The 21142-nt window shown below is 39.6% G+C and overlaps 1 pseudogene; it reads left to right on the top strand.

Annotated features, from left to right (window-relative positions):
- The window catches only part of LOC122644880, a 36148-nt pseudogene extending 19527 nt beyond the window's left edge, over nucleotides 1-16621 (top strand).
- Nucleotides 16622-21142: the final 4521 nt, after the last annotated feature.

Raw genomic sequence — 21142 nt, 5'->3', positions numbered from 1 at the left:
CAATATGAAGGGTTGAGTAAAATCGGGAAGGGCCAGCATAGGTCTTGTGTCATGGCTACTTTAAGACTGTCAAAAGCAACTTGAGCTGCATCGGTCCATAAAAAATCATCGTCTTTCTTTAACAAATCAGTTAAAGGGGAGGCAATCATTGCGTAACCTCTAATAAATCTCCTGTAATAACTTGTAAGACCCAAAATCCTCGAATTTGCTTTTGGTTCTTAGGCACTGGCCATATCAACATAGCATTGATCTTTGACTGATCAGCCTCTACTCCCTTTCCAGAAATAATATGACCAAGGTAGGCAATAGTAGAGATAGAAAATTGGCATTTACTCAGCTTCGTATACAGTGTATGATGTTTTAAATACTCTAGTACAACAGTAAGATGATCCACATGATCCTCCATTGTTTTGCTGTAAACCAGTATGTCATAAAAGAAAACGATGACAAACTTCCTCAAAAATTAGTGTAATGTTTGGTTCATAGTTCCCTGAAAGGTTGCAGGAGCATTGGTCAGCCCAAAAGGCATGACTAAAAACTCAAAATGCCCATGATGAGTTAGGAATGCCGTTTTATCCACATCTCTTTCATACATCCTTACTTGATGATATTCAGTCCTTAAATCCAGCTTAGAAAACACCTGAGCTCCATGCAGCTCATCTACTGTTGGGATGGGAAAAGTATCCTTAATAGTAATTGAGTATAGCCTCCTGTAGTCTATACAAAATCTCCAACTCCCATCCTTCTTCTTTACCAGTAAAACAGGACGACTGTAAGGGCTAGTGCTAGGTCGAATGGTCCCCTGACTCAACATCTCGGCAACCAACTTCTCAATTTCATTTTTTTGATAATGGGGATATTGTTTGAGTTAAAATAAAACCGCAAGCGTACGGGTCAATCATAGCTACGGGTCGAACACGAGGAGATATATGCCACTCTATTTAACTAACTTAAAAGTAATGCAAAGTGAACCAAATTATAGTGTTAAATTAAACTAACGAAAATCAATGCATCCTAACTCATAAGCATCTAACAAAATTAAGGGATTAAATCGGCATCCTAACACATGAGCATCTAACCTATCAAACTAAAGTGAATTCAAAGGAATAAAAATGCAGCCACACATACTAACCACATAAAAAGAAATAAGGGAATAAAAATGCATCCATAAACCATAACCATATAAAATTAAAATAAAAGAAATAGAGGGGGAAGAAGAAGAAGATAGAGAGAGATAGAGGAGATGGAGAATGAGATTGAGAGTTTAGATAGTAAAATCTGGATGTGCTTGTATGAATGTAATTGAAAAGCTTGAATACTTGCATAAACTTACCATGGCCTCCTCTTCTAAATCTTCAAGTCTTGTCATCAACTTGAGAACTTAGACTAGAAGGCTTAAACCTAAACTAGAATTAAGAAATTATAACCCAATTGAAGACTTAAATTGAAATTAAAGCATAAACTAAACCTATTATAACCATTAAATGAAAATCAAAAAAGCAAACTAGAACTTAGAAAAACCAAAAATCACAAATTAGAAGGAGAAGAGAAGAAATTTCACTAAGTGAATGAGCAAACTTTACAAGAGAGGTAGGGGGTATTTATAGGGGAAAAGGGGAGAAGAGAGAAGAGGGAAGTGTAGGAGAAATATTCCCTAAGAAAAGAGAATATTCTCTTCTCCTTCTTCCTTTACATTGCCTTGGATCCTAAGAAAAATAAAAAAATAGAAAGAAGAAAAGAAGAGAATATTGTTTACATAAACCTTCTATTTCTAGCAAAGTAAATTTCTAATTCTAACTTGTGCTTCCTTTTCTTTGTAGATATCTTCTTCGAGCAATAAAATTAAAGCATCTTTGATTTTTCAACCTTCCATAGATGAGAAAATATCTTTCAAAATAAATCTATCCCAAGTGAAATTCCAGGAATGCCCTTGAAAAGTTGGAGGAGAGAGAGAGAGAGAGTGATGATTAGGATTCCACTCAACCAAATAACAAAATCCCCAATGTGTCCTCTAAAAATCACGGGGCATTAAATGCAGCCCATAAAAATCGTGGACACCTTGTGGGCCTTCAAAATTAATGGAATCTAATGGCAGTGTGGGTCCCTCCATGTGGGGAGCAGTCCTCCTCTCTCTTCAAGAATGCAAAATTAGCGAAATGGCCCTATACTTGCAGTAGATCTCCACCATTGCTTAGAAATATCTTCTATAATGTCAAAAATGTCCTTGGGCAATGGTAGACTGACTATGGGCTTGCATTACAGCTCCTTTTTGACCCATTATCCTTTCTTGGGCTGAAAAGAATAATCAACTGTACAGTGGGCTAGATGAATGCATACTTGCGTTCCGTCACGTCCAACTTGCTCCAAATTTAGTCCTCTTTACAGCCATGGAAGGAAAAATGATAACTTTACGTGAAACTTGGGACATGCAGCTCCCGATAGATGGGGTAAAATGTATGCTTTATGCCCTAAGATTTCACACATAAATATGCTCATCAGATTCCCCCACACTTGAACGTTACTTGTCCTCAAGTAAACAAAAGAAAAACTAACCTAGAATGCAGAAAATCCTAACTCACTTTCGTAGGAATCACGGTTGCACTTAGCATGTGCAACAAGCCTTTAAACCCCTGGGTTACCCCTAGTGGACGAGTTGTGTCTCGTGGGTGTTTGCAGTGAATATACACCCAAAATTCAATAAATCAAAAAGAATAATGTAAATCTTTCTCATGGCATAAGTAAGATAGTGCACACAATCTCAAAAAAATACTCAACTAGAGATTAAGGAGCCAAAGGTCCCCCCACACTTGAATTTTATCACCCCACATCAATTCAAGCAACTAGCATATATCAAGATTAAGGGATCTCCTCTTATCTTCTAAACACTACTCACTTTCAAGTAAATCACTCATAGCATCGATGGAACCAAAGACTTAGGCATTGAGTATTTTTTACCATCCTTTCTTTTCAAGCATTAAGGCAAAAGCTTCTTTATTTTTTTTTTCTCAACCACAAACTCTATTTCTACTCCACTACTATTCTCTGAATGACATGGTGGAGCATACACCAGACACCCAAATACCTGGTAGCTTTGCTTTTTGCATGTATCCATAAGACATTGAGACATTGATGTAAGAGTTTTTTTTTTGAGTTTCCTTCCAAGGAATTTCGATCAAGTTACCCTGCTTCATGAGGCACAGTGCCCTGTCTAGTCCTAAGGAATTCCACTTTTCTTTCTGTTTCTCTCTTTTTTTTTCCATTTACTTTCACTTTCATGCCTTGCCACAAACAAATTGGTCTCCACTACTAGCCAAAAGATCAAAGGGGTCCATAAACACATAGAGGAATCTAACCATCAAATGAAGTAACACTCAAATTTTTAAACTCAATCCCCATCACTAGATACAAACCAACTACCATCCTTGAAAAGGGATTTTTTTATTATTTCGCATGCTAGGGCACCTAATTCCCTCTTTCTCTCGCTTTGCAATCAAAGAGACTTATGCACATAACCAACTATCGTCACAATCAAAATTCATAAAATTCACAAATAAAGTCCAACACACCGCCCCCACACTTAAGTTATGCAGTGTCCTCAACAAAAGAAAGAATAAGGACAAGGGAGGGGATACATACCAGGTTATCAGTGGTCAAGGTAAAGAGGCTCATGGAGATCCATGACCTCTTCCTCAACTGGAGTAGGCATCTCTATGTATGGCTTCAAATGTTGGCCATTTATCTTGAAAGTAGCTCTTATACTTGGATTGAGGACTTCAACAACCCCATGAGGATAGACAGTTTGAATTATATAGGGGTCATCCCATCTAGAGCGCAACTTACCTGGAAAGATGTGCGAACGAGAATTGTACAATAAAACTTGCTGACCTATCTCAAAAGTTTTTCTCAAAATATGCCTATCATGGAAAACCTTGGTTTTTGCCTTATAAATCCGGGCATTCTCATATGTCTCATTCCTAAGCTCTTCCAACTCAGATAGTTGGAGTTTCCTATGGGCACCTGCAGTGGGTAGGTCAAAGTTAAGCTTCTTGATAGCCCAAAAGGCCTTGTGCTCAATCTCTACAGGTAAGTGACATGCCTTTTCATACACCAGACGGTATGGAGATTGACCAAGATCGATCTTGAAGGCTGTCCTATGGGCCCATAAAGCATCTACCAATCGGTTAGACCAATCCTTGTTGTTCGGGTTAACGATTTTCTCAAGAATTTGCTTTATCTGCCTATTTGAAACCTCAACCTGGCCACTAGTCTAGGGATGGTAGGGTGTGGCCAACTTGTGAATGACACCATATTTCCTTATGAGAGCCTCAAAAGGTCGGTTACAAAAATGCTTGCCTGGATAACTAATAATAGCATGGGGAGTACCAAAACGGGAGAAGATGTTCTCCATAAAAAATTTCACAACCACCTTGTGGTCATTAGTCGTACAAGCAATAGCCTCAATCCACTTGGACATATAGTCCACAACAAGAAATATATACAAGTTACCCTAAGAGTTAGGGAAAGGCCCCATGAAATCAATACCCCATACATCAAACACCTCAACCACCAGAATTGGGTTGAGGGGCATCATATTCCTCCTAGAAAGATGTCCTAAAGATTGGCATGAAGAACACACCTTGCAATAAGTAAAAGCGTCTTTAAACAGACTAGGCCACTAAAATCCACACTGTAAAACCTTGGCCGCAGTTTTATTAGTCCCAAAGTGGCCTCCACAAGCCTGATCATGGTAAAAAGATAAGATAGATTGTTGCTCATAATCAGGAACACATCTCCGGATTACTTGATCCGGACAAGTCTTAAAAAGATAAGGATTGTCCCAAAAGAAATATTTAACCTGTGAAAAGAAATGATTCATATCTTGGGTGGACCAATGTGCAAGTGTCACACCCGTAACCAGATAATTGACAGTATCAGCAAACCATGGTTCACTAGACATTGCCATCAGATACTCATTAGAAAAATTCTCATTGACGGGAGAATCAACAGTCAAAGAATTAGACAGCCGAGATAGATGATCTGCAACAAAATTTTCACATCCTTTCTTGTCCCTAATTTCAAGATCAAATTCTTGCAACAAAAGGACCCACCTAATGAGGCGAGCCTTGGCATCTTTCTTCTGCACAAGATATTTGATAGCTACATGGTCAGTGTAAACAATAACATGTGGTCCAACCAAGTAGGGCCTAAATTTCTCTAAAGCAAATATAACAACTAAAAATTCTTTCTCAGCGGTTGTATGATTAAGCTGTGCATCATCAAGAGTCCTACTAGCATAATAAATCACATGGGACAAGTTGCTGATTCTTTGCCCAAGAACAACCCCTATAACAAAATCAGAGGCATCACACATAAGCTCAAATGGCACTGTCCATTTTGAAGCTTGCATAATGGAGGCTGAGGTCAATGCTCTTTTCAATTGCTCAAAACTCTTATGACACTCAGGAGAAAAATCAAATGGGCAATCCTTTGCTAAAAGGGAAGTGAGAGGTCTAGCTATCTAGCTAAAATCCTTGATGAATCTTCTGTAAAAACCTGCATGGCCAAGAAAATATCTAATGTCCTTCACACTATTGGGTGGTGGTAAATTGGCAATGAGGTCCACCTTAGATCTATCAACCTTAATACCCTTTTTGGACACAATGTGACCAAGAACTATGCCTTGCTTCACTATGAAGTGGCACTTCTCCCAATTCAAGACCAAGTTCTTTTCTATGCATCTTTTGCGAACCAAAGAGAGATGATGCAAGCAATTAGAAAAGGTAGAACCATAAATAGAAAAATCATCCATAAACATCTCTAAGAAGTGCTCTACCATATCAGAAAAGATACTCATCATGCACCTTTGGAATGTAGCAGGGGCATTGCAAAGCCCAAAAGGTATACGTCGGTAAGCAAAAGTTCCATAAGGGCATGTGAAAGTGGTCTTGTGTTGGTCCTCTAGAGCAATAGGAATTTGGTTAAAGCCTACATAACCATCAAGAAAACAATAATATTCATGGTCAGCTAGTCTCTCTAACATCTTATCAATAAAAGGTAAGGGGAAGTGGTCCTTCAATGTTGCCGCATTCAATTTCCAGTAGTCAATGCACACTCTCCATCCCGTTTGGATACGGGTTGGAATCAACTCATTATTGGCATTCTCAACTACAGTGACTCCTCCTTTCTTAGGCACAACCTGCATAGGACTCACCCATTGGCTAACAGAAATAGGATAAATGATGCCATGATCCAAGCACTTTAGGATCTCTTTCTTGGTTGCCTCTTTCATCCCCAGGATTAGCCCTCCTTTGGGGTTCCCTAGAAGGTTTGGAACTCTCCATCAGATAGATATGATGTTGAATAATGGAGGGGCTAATACCTTTAATGTTAGACATGGTCCAACCTATGGCTTCCTTATGGTCCTTTAGAAGCTTAATCAACTCTTCTTCCTGAATAGAAGTCAAATCAGAAGCAATAATAATAGGAAGAGTATGATCATGTCCTCAGAAGGCATACTTGAGATTGGAGGGCAATGCCTTCAACTCTAATATGGGGGGCTCAATAATAGAAGGTTTGGGAATGAAAGTGGCTAGGGGTCCAAGGGGTTCCAAAGGTGGTTGGATGCTCCAAACCTCAGATAAGGGGGTATCATCAACACCCTCCAATTCCTGCATACATTCTTGAAATTCCGAATCAAAATCAATCTCAAAAAACGTATCAATATCATTGAAAAATCCTTGAAGCATATGTAACTTGTCATCTATATCAGGCTGCTTGCCCAACTTAAACACATTGAAGTCAACAGAAGTATTGCCAAAAGATAATTTCATGAGACCATTCCTGTAATTGATTAAAGCATTACTGGTAGCTAGGAATGGCCTACCCAAGATGATAGGGATTTGGTCCCTTGAAGTTGGCAGTATGTTGGGTATCTAAAATAATAAAGTCCACAGGAAAAATAAATTCCTCAACCTTCAACAGGACATCCTCAATCATTTCCTTAAGAACTTTAACCGATCGATCTGCAAGCTGAAGAGTGATTTTGGTGGGTTTCAGTTCTCCCAATCCCAGTTGTTGGTAGACATGAAAGGGTAAGAGGTTCACACTTGCACCAAGGTCCAATAAAGCATGATCAATAGTGGTATTTCCTATAGTGCAAGAGATGGTGGGGCTGCCAGGATCCTTATGATTGGCTGCTATTGGCTGCGAGATGAGAGAACTGATGTTAGCAGCCAAGAATCCCTTTTTGGGCACATTGATGATCCGATTTTGGGTGCATATGTCTTTGAGGACTTTAGCATAAGCGGGGATCTGGACAATGACATCCAATAAGGGGATATTCACCTGAACCTGTTTGAACACATCCAATATCTTCTCCATAGAAGGAGATTTCTTGCTAACCAACCTATTTGGGAAAGGGGCAGGTGGGGTATAAATTCTTTCAGGGTTGGGATTTTTAACTTCCTCAATAAAATCCTCTTTGGTTTTCTTAACCAAATCATCTGGAATATCTTCAGGTTCATCAGACGAACCTGGAACAGTAGGCACTTCAATGGCCTCTTCAGAAGGGGGAGAGTCAACAGGAGTATGAGATGGTAAAGACTGAGGTGCACTAGCTTGTTGATACTCACGACCACTCCTTAAAGCATAAACAATATTTACCTATCTAGAGGGCCCTTAGTGTTGTTGGCCTTGTGCAACATTGGTTGGAGGAGCTTGGGTACCTTGCTGAATATGAACCTGATGCCTAGGATTTGGCTCAGGTTGGCTAGGTAACTTCCCTGCTTCCCTCTCATGTAGGATTGTGGCAAGCTGGGTGAGTTGTTTCTCCGTGTTATTATGGTTTGTCATGAGAAGAGCTATCTTGTTGTCCATCTCATTCAGTCTTATTGCCTCTCCTGCATTGGTAAACCCTGGGGATTGCTGATAAGGTGCAAGGAGAGGAGGCCTAGCAGAATTAATAGAAGGTCCTGGATGAAGACGAGGGGGGAAAGGGTTAGGAGACAGCCCTTGGTTTTGTGATGCAAAGTTGGGCCTTTGGACACCAGGCTGGCCTTGATGGTTAAAGTTGGATGGGCCTGCTTGGTTCCCTTGATTCCAGGAGAAATCGGGGTGATTTCTCCATCCTGGATTGTAAGTATTGCTATATGGGTTATTTTGGTAGAGAGCACTTGCATTCTCAATACTGGAATTGCCCACCAAGGTGTTGGGGCATTCCTCAGAAAGGTGTCCAGGGGTTTGGCACCAACTGCATACCGACACATGGTTGACCTGATTAACTGGTATAGACTCTTTAAGAACTATGGACTCCAACCATTTTATGAGGTTGTCAAGTTTGGCCTCCTTGGCTGGCATACCCTCAATGAGATACCCCTTAGTGGTCCTTTCAGCCTCTTGGGAAGATTTCCATTCCCTAGTCTTGTTAGCCAAGTTGGTTAAGAATGTCCATGCATCATTCTCCTCAAAAAAAGAAGTAAAGCCTGCTGAACACATGGACTCTACAAGTTGCTTGGTCTGATAATCAACACCCTCATAAATAATTTGGCATAGTTGCCACAAGTCGAAACCATGGTGAGGGCATTCTAAGAGGAGGTCCTTGAATCTTTCCATGAATTTAGAAAAGGACTCATGTGACTTCTGCCTAAACTGGAGGATGTCACTCTTAGGCTTATTGGTCTTGTGAAGAGGGAAGAATTTTCTCAAAAAGACAATGGTGAACTCATCCCATATATTAATGGAGTTTGTAGGCAGTCCATAAAGCCACTTCTTGGCCTGGTCTTTTAGGGCAAAGGGTATAAACCTAAGCCTAACTGCATCATCAGTCAAATTTTGGACCTTAATTAGAACACAGACCTCCTTAAATTCCCTAAAGAAAAGATATGCATCCTCATTAGCCATCCCATGGAAATGGGATAGCATGCTGATGAAGTTGGTCTTGAGTTCATAGTTATTCCCTGTAACAACAGGCAGACTAATGCATGAGGGCTGTGCAGCCCTGGTGGGGTAGAACCTATCCTTAAGAGTCTTGCGTTATTGGTCAACCATGGTCAAAGGTGGGGTTAAGGGTAGTAGAGGAGGTGGTATTCTAATAAGACGATTAGATGAATCACGAGTCCACACCGTAGCCACCTAAACAGATATGAGGTCTCCTTTGAAAAATTAAAGAAAAAAAAAATAAAAGACTTAAGGAAAAAAAAATACTAAAAATAAGAGGGAGCCCAAGGTAGATTGTGCATCTATCCCTCAAAAATCGAAACAATGGTTCCAAAGCTGTAAGGATGCCATATAGGTTGATAGTAAGGGAACCCATTTAGTCTTCTATAGCCACCTACGGGCGACTCCAAATGGATTCTGATGTAGAGTGGAGGACTACTATATGTTTATATTTCCAACGCTCTCACTATGTCGCTTTCCTGTTACCAAGAGTGGTCACCTCCAAAGATAAGTCACATGCCAATCCACCCAACCAAGTCAAGATGTAGCGTCATACGTAACTTAATCCAATGAGGGACACCAAAAGATGGAGGGTTGAAGCATATGAAGGACTTTAGATTGGGCGCATACTATTTGAAATAGAAGAGAAACAAGAAGAGGTTTTCAAAAATTGAATTTTTTTTTTCAGAAAAAGAAGAGAAAATAATAAACTAAAACACTTCGAACTACTTAAAAATCAGATAAATAAAATGGATAATAATCTCCCCGGCAACGGCGCCAAAAACTTGTTTGAGTTAAAATAAAATCGCAAACGTACGGGTCAATCGTAGCTACGGGTTGAACACGAGGAGATATACACCACTTTATTTAACTAACTTAAAAGTAATGCAAAGTGAACCAAATTATAGTGTTAAATTAAACTAATTAAACTAACGAAAATCAATGCATCCTAACTCATAAGCATCTAACAAAATTAAGGGATTAAATCGGCGTCCTAACACATGAGCATCTAACCTATCAAACTAAAGCGAATTCAAAGGAATAAAAATGCAGCCACACATACTAACCACATAAATAGAAATAAGGGAATAAAAATGCATCCATAAACCACAACCATATAAAATTAAAATAAAAGAAATAGAGGGGGAAGAAGAAGAAGATAGAGAGAGATAGAGGAGATGGAGAATGAGATTGAGAGTTTAGATAGTTAAACCTAGATGTGCTTGTATGAATGTAATTGAAAAGCTTGAATACTTGCATAAACTTACCATGGCCTCCTCTTCTAAATCTTCAAGTCTTGTCCTCAACTTGAGAACTTAGACTAGAAGGCTTAAAACCTAAACTAGAATTAAGAAATTACAACCCAATTGAAGACTTAAATTGAAATTAAAGCATAAACTAAACCTATTATAACCATTAAATGAAAATCAAAAAAGCAAACTAGAACTTAGAAAAACCAAAAATCACAAATTAGAAGGAGAAGAGAAGAAATTTCACTAAGTGAATGAGCAAACTTTACAAGAGAGGTAGGGGGTATTTATAGGGGAAAAGGGGAGAAGAGAGAAGAGGGAAGTGTAGGAGAAATATTCCCTAAGAAAAGAGAATATTCTCTTCTCCTTCCTCCTTTACATTTCCTTGGCTCCTAAGAAAAATAAAAAAATAGAAAGAAGAAAAGAAGAGAATATTGTTTACATAAACCTTCTATTTCTAGAAAAGTAAATTTCTAATTCTAACTTGTGCTTCCTTTTCTTTGTAGATATCTTCTTCGAGCAATAAAATCAAAGCATCTTTGATTTTTCAACCTTCCATAGATGAGAAAATATCTTTCAAAATAAATCTATCCCAAGTGAAATTCCAGGAATGCCCTTGAAAAGTTGGAGGAGAGAGAGAGAGAGCGATGACTAGGATAGTGATGATTAGGATTCCACTCAACCAAATAACAAAATCCCCAATGTATCCTCTAAAAATAATGGGGCATTAAATGCAGCCCATAAAAATCGTGGACACCTTATGGGCCTTCAAAATTAATGAAATCTAATGGCAGTGTGGGTCCCTCCATGTGGGTAGCAGTCCTTTTCTCTCTTCAAGAATGCAAAATTTCCAAAACGGCCCTGTACTTGCAGTAGATCTCCACCAGTGCTTAGAAATATCTTCTATAATGTCAAAAATGTCATTGGGCAGTGGTAGACTAACTATGGGCTTGCACTACAGCTCCTTTTTGACCCATTATCCTTTCTTGGGCTGAAAAGAATAATCAACTGTACAGTGGGTTAGGCGAATGCGTACTTGCATTCCATCACGTCCAACTTACTCCAAATTTAATCCTCTTTACAGCAATGGAAGGAAAAATGGTAACTTTACATGAAACTTGGGACATGCAGCTCCCAATAGTCCAGAATAGCCCAAAACCTGAAAAACACAAGAAAACACCAAAGTAACTCTGTTCAATGTGGTAAAATGTATGCTTTATGCCCTAAGATTTCACACATAAATGTGCTCATCAGATATCTGTATTGTTTAATATTCACGAGTTTGCTATTAGGCTCTAACACTATTCTATGATCAATAGATCTCGAAGGTGGTAAGGAAGAGGGTTCAACAAATACCTGATTATATCGAGTAAGAACTTGTTGTATATTGAGATCAGAAACAGGGATCGTAGGCACTGCTGAGGCTACCAGAACAGAGCATCCGGGCTGAACAGAACAGGGATCCGAAGCCTCCAACTGATGCCGCTGAACCTCTGCAGCACCCTCAATTGAGAGAAACATAGCCAGACAACAGGATATGTCATCCTGGGATGACAACTTCTACAACTATGGCTGAGAAATTTGAGCAGGTACAACAAAATGCTCCCTATGCAGTTGGACTGATTCCCCATTCCACTGAAATTCCCTTATGAGTTTTGAGTAATCAAGTAAAATGGGGCCAAGGGTCTGTAACCACTGCACTCCCAATATCACATCTGCACCTTGTAAGGGAATAACAAAGAAATCAGTCACAAAGGTTTGAAGTTGCAATCCCATCTGTAATTGGGCACATAAGCCACTACAAGAGATATACTCTCTATTTCCCACCAAGACTTTGAAATATGGAGAAGAAATAATGTCCAAACCAAGATTTCTTGCCGCTCGTTCTTCGATGAAATTATGAGTGCTCCCCCCATCAAATAACACCTGCACGTCCTTTTTCTGAATGACTCCTCGTGCACGTAAAGTCTGAGGGTTACAATGCCCCATTAAGGCATGTAAGCTGAAGGATCATCCCCTTCAGGCATAAATTCAATGCGACAGGGCTCACTTCATCCAGATTGTCTTAAAATTCCATCCACAACATCGAAGCCTTATTCTTGCATTTATGCCCAAATTGATATTTCTCATCACAAGTGAAACATAAGCCCTTGTCCCGTCTTTCTTGAATCTGTGTAGAAGAAAGCTTCTACACAGGCAACTGGGAATGGGATTGAGAATCTTGATGAGGAAAAGAAGGTTTGGAAATAGATTATGGCACTGTAGGAACAGATCGTTGTTGTCGTGGTTTGGAAAATGTTTAAGGTCATTTAAACTGTCTTCTTAAAGCCTCGCCAAACCAATAGCATGGTGAATAGAAATGGGCTGATGTGGCAGAACCTCTCTTTTGATCTCAGGTTTTAAGCCACCAATGAAGCAACTACATAGAAATTGTTTTGATAAGCCAAATACCTTGCTAGACAGTGATTCAAACTATGCTTGATAATCAAGAACAGTACTGGTTTGAACAAGTTTGCTTAAGGGACCCCTAAGGATCTTCATATGCAGAAGGGCTAAAATGCAATTTAATAGAGACTTCAAACTCCACCCAAGTGCGTAGCAATCGATTATGAAATAGCCATTGAAACCAGCTCGATGCATCGCCATCCAAATGAAAAAAAACCATGGATAATCTTTGATGCTCTGGAATTTGATGGAACAAAAAAAAACTGATCGACCTTGAATAACCACTCAGTAGGATCACCGCCCCTGAATCGCGGAAAATCTAAGCGAGGTGCACGAAACATTGAAGATTGAACCAAGTTCTGGGTAGGATCTGACCCAGGAGAACTGCGATCATGAAATGAAGTCTACCTTTGAGCTTCCACATCAGCAGCGAGCTTCTACATTTGCTCCGCCAATTTCTCTATCTGAGATGCCATCTATTCCATCGCAGCATCTTGAGCTCGAGCTTGAGTCCCATCAGCCATGAGGTAACAACAAAAGCACCAAATGATACAGCAGGTTCTAAAAGAATTCAAGAAAACACAATTAGAGCCTAAAGAAATAGAAAGAAAAAACTAAATGGAACTTCTTTCATCTTCGATGGGTCCTCTCTGTTTTACATTACCTATATATACGCTAAGAACATCAATTGCAGCCACTTGTACTCCTAGCTGTCAATTACCTACAAGACTTCAACAACCCCAAAACTACTAATCGATACTAACAAGCTTAACTAATTCACAATTACAATTCGAATCCTTTCAGCCAACTGGGCCTATTCCTCTTCCTTTTTGGTCTGATGTCATCTTCCACTTGTGTAGCTTTACTGATGTGTGCGTTCTGTTCCTTTTGTTGAATTCCATCTTCATCATATGCACAACACTTGCTGGTTGAGAAGTGTATGGAGCTCTACTACCAAAGGAGCCGTTTCAACTTGGAACAGAATTTTTTCACTTTCGTCAGCCTGCTACGTGCTTGCACCGGTTCTGGCTCTCTCAGAAATGGAAGAACTGCTCACTATCAAGCAATTCATATGGGTTTCTGCTGGCATGTCCATGTTGCCAATGCTTTGATCTTGATGTACTCCAAGTGTGGGAATAACAAAGAAACGTTTTATGTCTATCATCAAAAAAAAAAAAAAAAAAAGGGAAACATTTTATGTCTTTGAAGAGATGCAAGCAAGAGATATCATTTCATGGAACTCCAAGATTGCTAGTTACGCCCAGCATGGGCTTGCGGAGCCGGCCATTAGCCTTCTTAAAGAGATGGAGCAACAGAAAATCCAGCCTGATGCCATTACTCTCTTCGATGTTGTTTCCTCATGTCGCCATGTCGGTCTTGTAGAACAGGGCCGTCTCTACTTCAATTTCATGCTTTAACATGGTGTTAAGCCAGATTTAGACCATTATTCATGCAATGTGGATCTTCTTGGCCAGGCTGGGTTTCTTGAAGAAGCTCAAGAGTTTTTCCAGAAAATGCCTATCCGTCCCAATGCTGTTGTATGGGGCTCTTTGCTTTTTTCTTCTTATTAGAGATATATTAGGAATATATTAGTATTAGAATATATTAGTATCATAATCTTATGCAATCTTCAATTGTATCTCTCTCAATCTTCCATGCATAGTATAATATCACATTATAATCCTTTAGTCTTGGAATGTGTATTATAGGTGATTAAGTTTTCAACATGTGGATTTCTTCACCCATATATACACCTACTATTATAGGTAAGTAGTTTCTCTTAGGCCTATATATATTAGGCCCCTTCTTTGTAATCAATGAGTATGCAAGAATAATGAAGATCTATTTGATATTGTTCTGCTTCTATGTTCCATAAGATTTTGATATTAATATATTCTAATACTAATATATTCCTAATATATCTCTAATATATTAGAGATATATTAGGAATATATTAGTATCATAATCTTATGCAATCTTCAATTGTATCTCTCTCAATCTTCTATGAATAGTATAATATCACATTGTAATCCTTTAGTCTTGGAATGTGTATTATAGGTGATTGAGTTTCCAACATGTGGATTCCTTCACCCATATATACACCTACTATTACAGGTAAGTAGTTTCTCTTATATTAGGTCAGTAGTTTCTTTTAGGCCTATATATATTAGGCCCCTTCTTTGTAATCAATTAGTATGCAAGAATAATGAAGATCTGTTTGATATTGTTCTGCTTCTATGTTCCATAGTTTATGAGTTCTAATATGGTATCAGAGCCTTCAAGGCTCCAATGGGCACTCGATCCGCCATTCTTCCCTCTCTAGTTTTTCATTTTTTATGATTCCGTTACTTTTTCCTGTTTAGATCTATAAGTTTCTTTTACTCCCTTCCCTCTTTGAAATCTCGCGTCTGCAACCGTACTAACATCACCACCTCATCCATCTTGGCCTAATTCCCTTTCGTAAAAAAAAAAAAAAAAAAAAAAAAACCCATCCACCATTGCTGGTCTTTGCCTTATTAATTTTCTTTCTTTTATTGCCCTTCTTTAATTTTCCACCTTTTGCTTTCATCCATCTCTCCCATCGATCATGGTTGGAGGTTCCCGTAGGCTGCGTAGGTCGGCGCCATAGTATTTCCTCCATTCCGTTGATTGCTCTATTTCTGTCGTCCTTAAGTCGTGCCCTGAGTTGAGGTCCCTTTTTAGGGGCGTGCCTCAGGTAGAGGGCTTAAGACTACAACACAAAAAAAAAAAAAAAAAAACACAAATCTCAATTTTGTTCTCCCTTCGTGCACCAGCAGCAGCTCCAAAGCGCGCGGGCACACACAGTCTCTCCTCACTCCTTGTCTCAATAGTGCACCAGCAGTAACTTCAAAGCGTGCGGGCACACACAGTTTCTTCTCACTCCTTGTCTCATCAGTGCTCCAGCAGCAGCTCCACAGCGCGCGGAAAAACAATTTCTTCTCACTCTTTTTCTCATTTGTGCACCAGTAGCCGCTCAATAGCGTACGGGCACCCCAATTTCGGCCGATGAATCATACAGCACCAAGCTCCTACGAGCTCCTACGACCTACAACCGATCTCCATCTATGTCTTCCATGACCTCGCCGTTCAAGCTCGCTATCGACGCTCGCCATCCGACGCTCTCCAGTTCAGTCACACACGTGTTGCAGGTTGTGAAGGCCTTTCAATTCAATAATCAAGCTGAGCGTTTCTCTTCTATCCATGCTCATCTTGCGGGGGAGTATTAGAGATATATTAGGAATATATTAGTATTATAATCTTATACAATCTTCAATTGTATCTCTCTCAATCTTCCATGAATAGTACAATATCACATTGTAATCCTTTAGTCTTGGAATATGTGTTATAGGTGATTGAGTTTTCAACATGTGGATTCCTTCACCCATATATACACCTACTATTACAGGTAAGTAGTTTCTCTTATATTAGGTAAGTAGTTTCTCTTAGGCCTATATATATTAGGTCCCTTCTTTGTAATCAATGAGTATGCAAGAATAATGAAGATTCGTTTGATATTGTATCTTCATTATTCTTGCATACTCATTGATTACAAAGAACGGGCCTAATATATATAGGCCTAAGAGAAACTACTTACCGAATATAAGAGAAACTATGTACCTATAATAGTAGGTGTATATATGGGTGAAGGAATTCACATGTTGGAAACTCAATCACCTATAATACACATTCCAAGACTAAAGGATTACAATGTGATATTATACTATTCATGGAAGATTGAGAGAGATACAATTGAGGATTGCATAAGATTATAATACTAATATATTTTAATAGTAATATATTCCTAATATATCTCTAATACTTCTAGACTTCATGGGAACGTCTGGGTAAGAATTCAGGCTGTAGAGAGCAGGCTTTTGTTGGAAACAGGTTGTGCGGAGACTCATGTACAGTTGGCAAATCTGTATGCCGATCTAGGCCCCCAATTGATTGAAGAATATCTTTGCACCTAGCAGCAAGATTATGAAGTTTTATGGCATTATTTCCCCTTCTGCTAAGATCCTTCAACCTCTCTTTGAGGCTGATCTAGGCCTCCAATTGATTGAAGAATATCCATACAATCTACTAGTGGTACCCTTGTTTTTCCAAGTTTTTTTGGTTGCTTAAGATTTCTTTTTATTTGGGAGTCAAACCGTTAGATTCCTGTGATATTTTGGGGATTGTCTCTACTATAAAAAATAAAAAAGGTTACTTCGACCTTGGTTTTGTGTCAATCCTACAATGTGATATTTAGATTTCTTAAATCACCAAAATTCTGGGTGTGTCATTTCATAATTGAGTTTTGGTACTGCTGGATAATACACCTTCATCAAATCTGTTTGATATTGTAGCGATTTTTATTCCCCAGTTACCTACTATATTCTACCAGGTTTGGAGACCCATCAGAAAGGGGTATCTTATACTTCTATATAAAAATTTGTTCTTATAAGCAGAATGGAAAATTTGTTGACAGTTTTTTTTCCCGTTGACCAGTGGCTTCTCATACCCTCGACCCTCTTTTCCAAGACTTTCACCTTCCCTGTGGTCGTGAAATCCTATCCCATGATTCCTACTCTCCCTCTCTCATTCCATCTTCCTTCTCTCTCCACACTAACCACTCCATTTGCTGCCGATTGGAACCGATTGCCACTGTTTGCTGCCCTAATAGTCGCATTTCGACCTCGACATTGATCGTTGCTGTGTTCCTCCTATCCTGGGCCGTCTATCTCTCTCGACTCAGGTAAATCTTTATTAATGTTGTTATGATTGTGATTATGAGGTACAATTTTGAACCTGCATTGTTGTGCAAAATTTTATTGATTATTATAGGTATCTTCTGTCGCATATTTGTTTCCTTTGGATATGTTTGGTTGGAAGGGGAATTAAAGAGAAGAGAAGTGAAATTTTTATACTTAAAAAAGAAACTTTTGTAATCATTATTCCATATGACTACATCACTAATACTAAATCATATCATATTTGGTTAGTAAATTTTGCTTTACATTGCATCCATTTCCCTTTGGTATCATTACTAAATATGGTAAAAAATTTAAGTAATTTATACAATCACATGGTATAATGATTACAAAAGTTTCTTTTTTTAAGTATGAAAATTTCCTTTTCCTTCCCTTTAATTCCCCTTGTAACCAAACGAAGCCTTTGTATTTGAACAAATGTGGGAAAATGAGTGCCCAGTGATAGAATTGAATGCCAGCTTTCAAAGATTAAGATGAAAATATTTGTTGCTTTCAAAATCCAAACATAGTAAATTGGTTATAGGATTATCAGTTTCATGAGGATTCCATACATGACCTTGCCCCTGACATTGTAAAAAGCTAGAAGTAAGAAACACTTTTTGGTCTTCGTAGTCATGGTTTCATTATTTCATCACTCTATTTATTATTGAGCTAATGTTGTGAATACCATTCAGGTTCTTGCATTTAAAGGGAGTTATGTACTGCGATTTAAAACCATCAAACATACTACTGGATGAGAATGGACACGGAAAGGTGGTTATTTGCTCTTTTATTTTTTGGTTGGGCTTTTGCCAATCCTTCATATGTGTACGAATGCCTTCTCAAAAATAGTAATTGGTTACAGGATTATCAATTTCATGATGATTCCATACATGACCTTGCCCCTGATATTGTCAAAGGCTAGAGGTAAGAAATGCTTTCTGGCGTTCGTAGTCATGGATTCATTATTTCTTCACTTTGTTTATTATTGAGCTAATGTTGTGAGTACCATTCAGGTTCTTGCATATAAAGGGAGCTATTTATGATGATTTAAAATCATCAAACATACTACTGGATGAGAATGGACATAGAAAGGTAGTTATTTGAACTTTTATTTTTTGGTTGGGCTTTTGTCAATCCTTCATATGAGTTTTCCCATGTTGTTTGCCTGTCATTGACTTGCCTCCCATCTTATCTGTCTCTGTTAGCTTCCTCAACCAAAGCAAGAATCTTGCTATATAGACTTATGAGTTATGACTAAGTAGTTATGCAAATTTTGAGTCTATGTCAAGATGATCTTTTATTGGTAAGTGTTCATTTTTTTTTGTTCCTATCATGATGTTTTACACATAGAGCTGCTCTTGCTTGTAGTAATTTTTATTTAAACTATCAATAGTCATCAGTTAGCTCTCTCTCTCTCTCTCTCTCACTCATGAATTTCTTAAGGAAATATCTCTCTCTGCAATTGAATGAAGTTTCAACAAAATAATAAGAAGTACCTCTCTTTTCTTTCTTTTTTTGTTCTTTATGAATCTCTACTGTAGAATGGAGTGTCTGTTAGGAATCAAAGTGCGATCCAGTGGAAGCGAAAAACAAGATCATGGATGTCGATGGAAGATGTCATTTAATAATAGAACAATACAGGGATCGATCATTACCTAGAGCCTCATAGATGCAAGACCTCTAGCTGATGATAGCCCTTTCTCGATCGTTCCATGCACCACGCAAAACTTAAACTCCTCCACACTTCCAAGGATCACAAGGCCTTGGATTTTCTCTAAGATCAAACACCAAGAGAGGGAGAGGGAGAAAACGATTCTAGGAGAGGGGGAGAGAGCTCCACGATTTTGGGGTTCCTTGTGTCTCTATGAGTTTTTGGCAATCTCTTGTATAATATAAGATTTGTCCATCTCTCATTCCCAAAATGGTAGCTCACATGGGCAAGGTATATTGAGTTTCCTATTGGGACTCAATTAAGGGTGTCAATTGGGACAGTTCCCGGTATTTGGGATGGGACGGTACCAATACCGGTACCAAAAGTGCCAATCCTAGTATTGTCCCATTTAGTTAACGGGACCAAACTTAGATCCCAGTCCCATTACTAGCGGGATGGGATGGTACCGGTTCTTTAACAGTTCTTGGTGCTATAGAAAAAGGGAGAAGAAGTTTAATTGTTTCTAATAAGGCGGGTTTATTAGTGTTGTGGAGTTTTTTCACTATCATGAAATCTAAGTTGTCTACTGCTTTTTACAAAGTAACTTAAATTATGAAATCATAGTTTTACTTCTTCAAACTCCCTAAGATCACATGTAATAAGCTTCTCATTTTTTTAAATCTAGAGAAGTCCTACTGTTGCGTCAAGAAATCGTGGCGGTCTTTTGAGTGCCATACCCTGCAAAAGACCCTGGGTGACAAAGGAGAACTGGTGTGGTTCCGGCCTAGGACTCTCTGATTCCTTAGTTATATCTCTCTGAGCAAACAGATGAATAGTAGTATTCAAGATGAGTTAAGATCTCCCCTGATGGAGTTGAGTACCTTTCCTTTTAAAGTAGAGTATGGCGGTGTGGAGAGTTCCAGTTTGATGGCGAGTGATCCAAGTAGCAGATAGAGACCCTGAGTAGCAGGGCTCTTCCTTGGTTGGCCGTCTCCCCATAGGAGGGAGTGTCCAGGCGGTGTTGGGATCCTTGATGGATAGACACCTGTGTGTAGTGATAGCACCTTTGGTGTTTGAGTCCGTCTGGGCAACGTGACTTCTAGGCGGTGGCCTAGAGTCCTGATGATGATGCATGTCTTGTTGGCGACAGCGATGGCTTGGTCATGGACGTTCTAGGCCAAGCCAGAGGAGGCCGCGCTCGTGAGGATGCCATGCCCGTGGTGAGGCAGCTTCCGTAGTGGAGGTTGTGCTCGTGGAGAGGCCGCTCCCGTAGTAGAGGTTGCACCCATGGAGAGGCCACTCCCGTGGTGGAGGTCGCCCCTGTGGTGAGGTCGCTCCTATGGTGGAGGTCGCACCTGTGGTGAGGCAGCTCCCATGGTGGAGGTCGCACCCGTGAAGAGGCCACTCTGGTGGTGGAGGTCGCGCCCGTGGTGAGGAGGCCGTGTCTGGGAAGCCACGTCTAAGGAGGCCACACCCATAGAGGCCGACTTTCCCATTAGATTGGGGACACGTGGTAGCTTCTGATTGGTTCATATGATCTTGGGTTTATCATTTGCCCCCCACTCTCTTGGAACGGAGTGTTTAAGAGAGTAATGCTTTCATGTAGCGAGGGGTTTTTCTTGAATATGCTTCTCTTGAGGGGCTTGCCTATAAATCTTCTAGTGAGGTGGGAGAGGTTGTAGGTTCAAACCTCTCCTCCTACACTTTTTCCTTCTTCTTTCTGTTTTCCACCTTTTTTGAGGTTTTGTCTCTTCCTTGCATTTATTTGGCATTTGCCTTTTTGGTGCCCACCCTATGTTTGTCTTTAAGCAACATAGGGTAGTGTGACTCCTTATTGGCTTTCTTGTCCTCCTTTGGCCAGTGGCCTTGGTGCTTGCTTAGTGCTTTGCATGGTGCTTATGCTCATGGCTTGTGACTTGACGTCATATCCATCGTGGTCACCTTCATAGGCTGTGCTTGTTTAAGATTTTGCCCGAGGCTGCGCCTCATCCGGGTATGTGTCTGCCTGACCAGTCTGAGTCTGCGCTCACAGTAGAACCCCAGGTCACGCCCCATGGTTATGCCTGAGGCCGCGCCCATAGTCGTGCCAGAGGCCTCGCCCGAGG

Source organism: Telopea speciosissima, chromosome 11 (assembly GCF_018873765.1).
Source record: "Telopea speciosissima isolate NSW1024214 ecotype Mountain lineage chromosome 11, Tspe_v1, whole genome shotgun sequence".
In the NCBI taxonomy this organism is placed as follows: Eukaryota; Viridiplantae; Streptophyta; class Magnoliopsida; order Proteales; family Proteaceae; genus Telopea; species Telopea speciosissima.
Note: the sequence above shows the minus strand (reverse complement) of the source record. Positions and strands in the feature narration are given on the sequence as shown.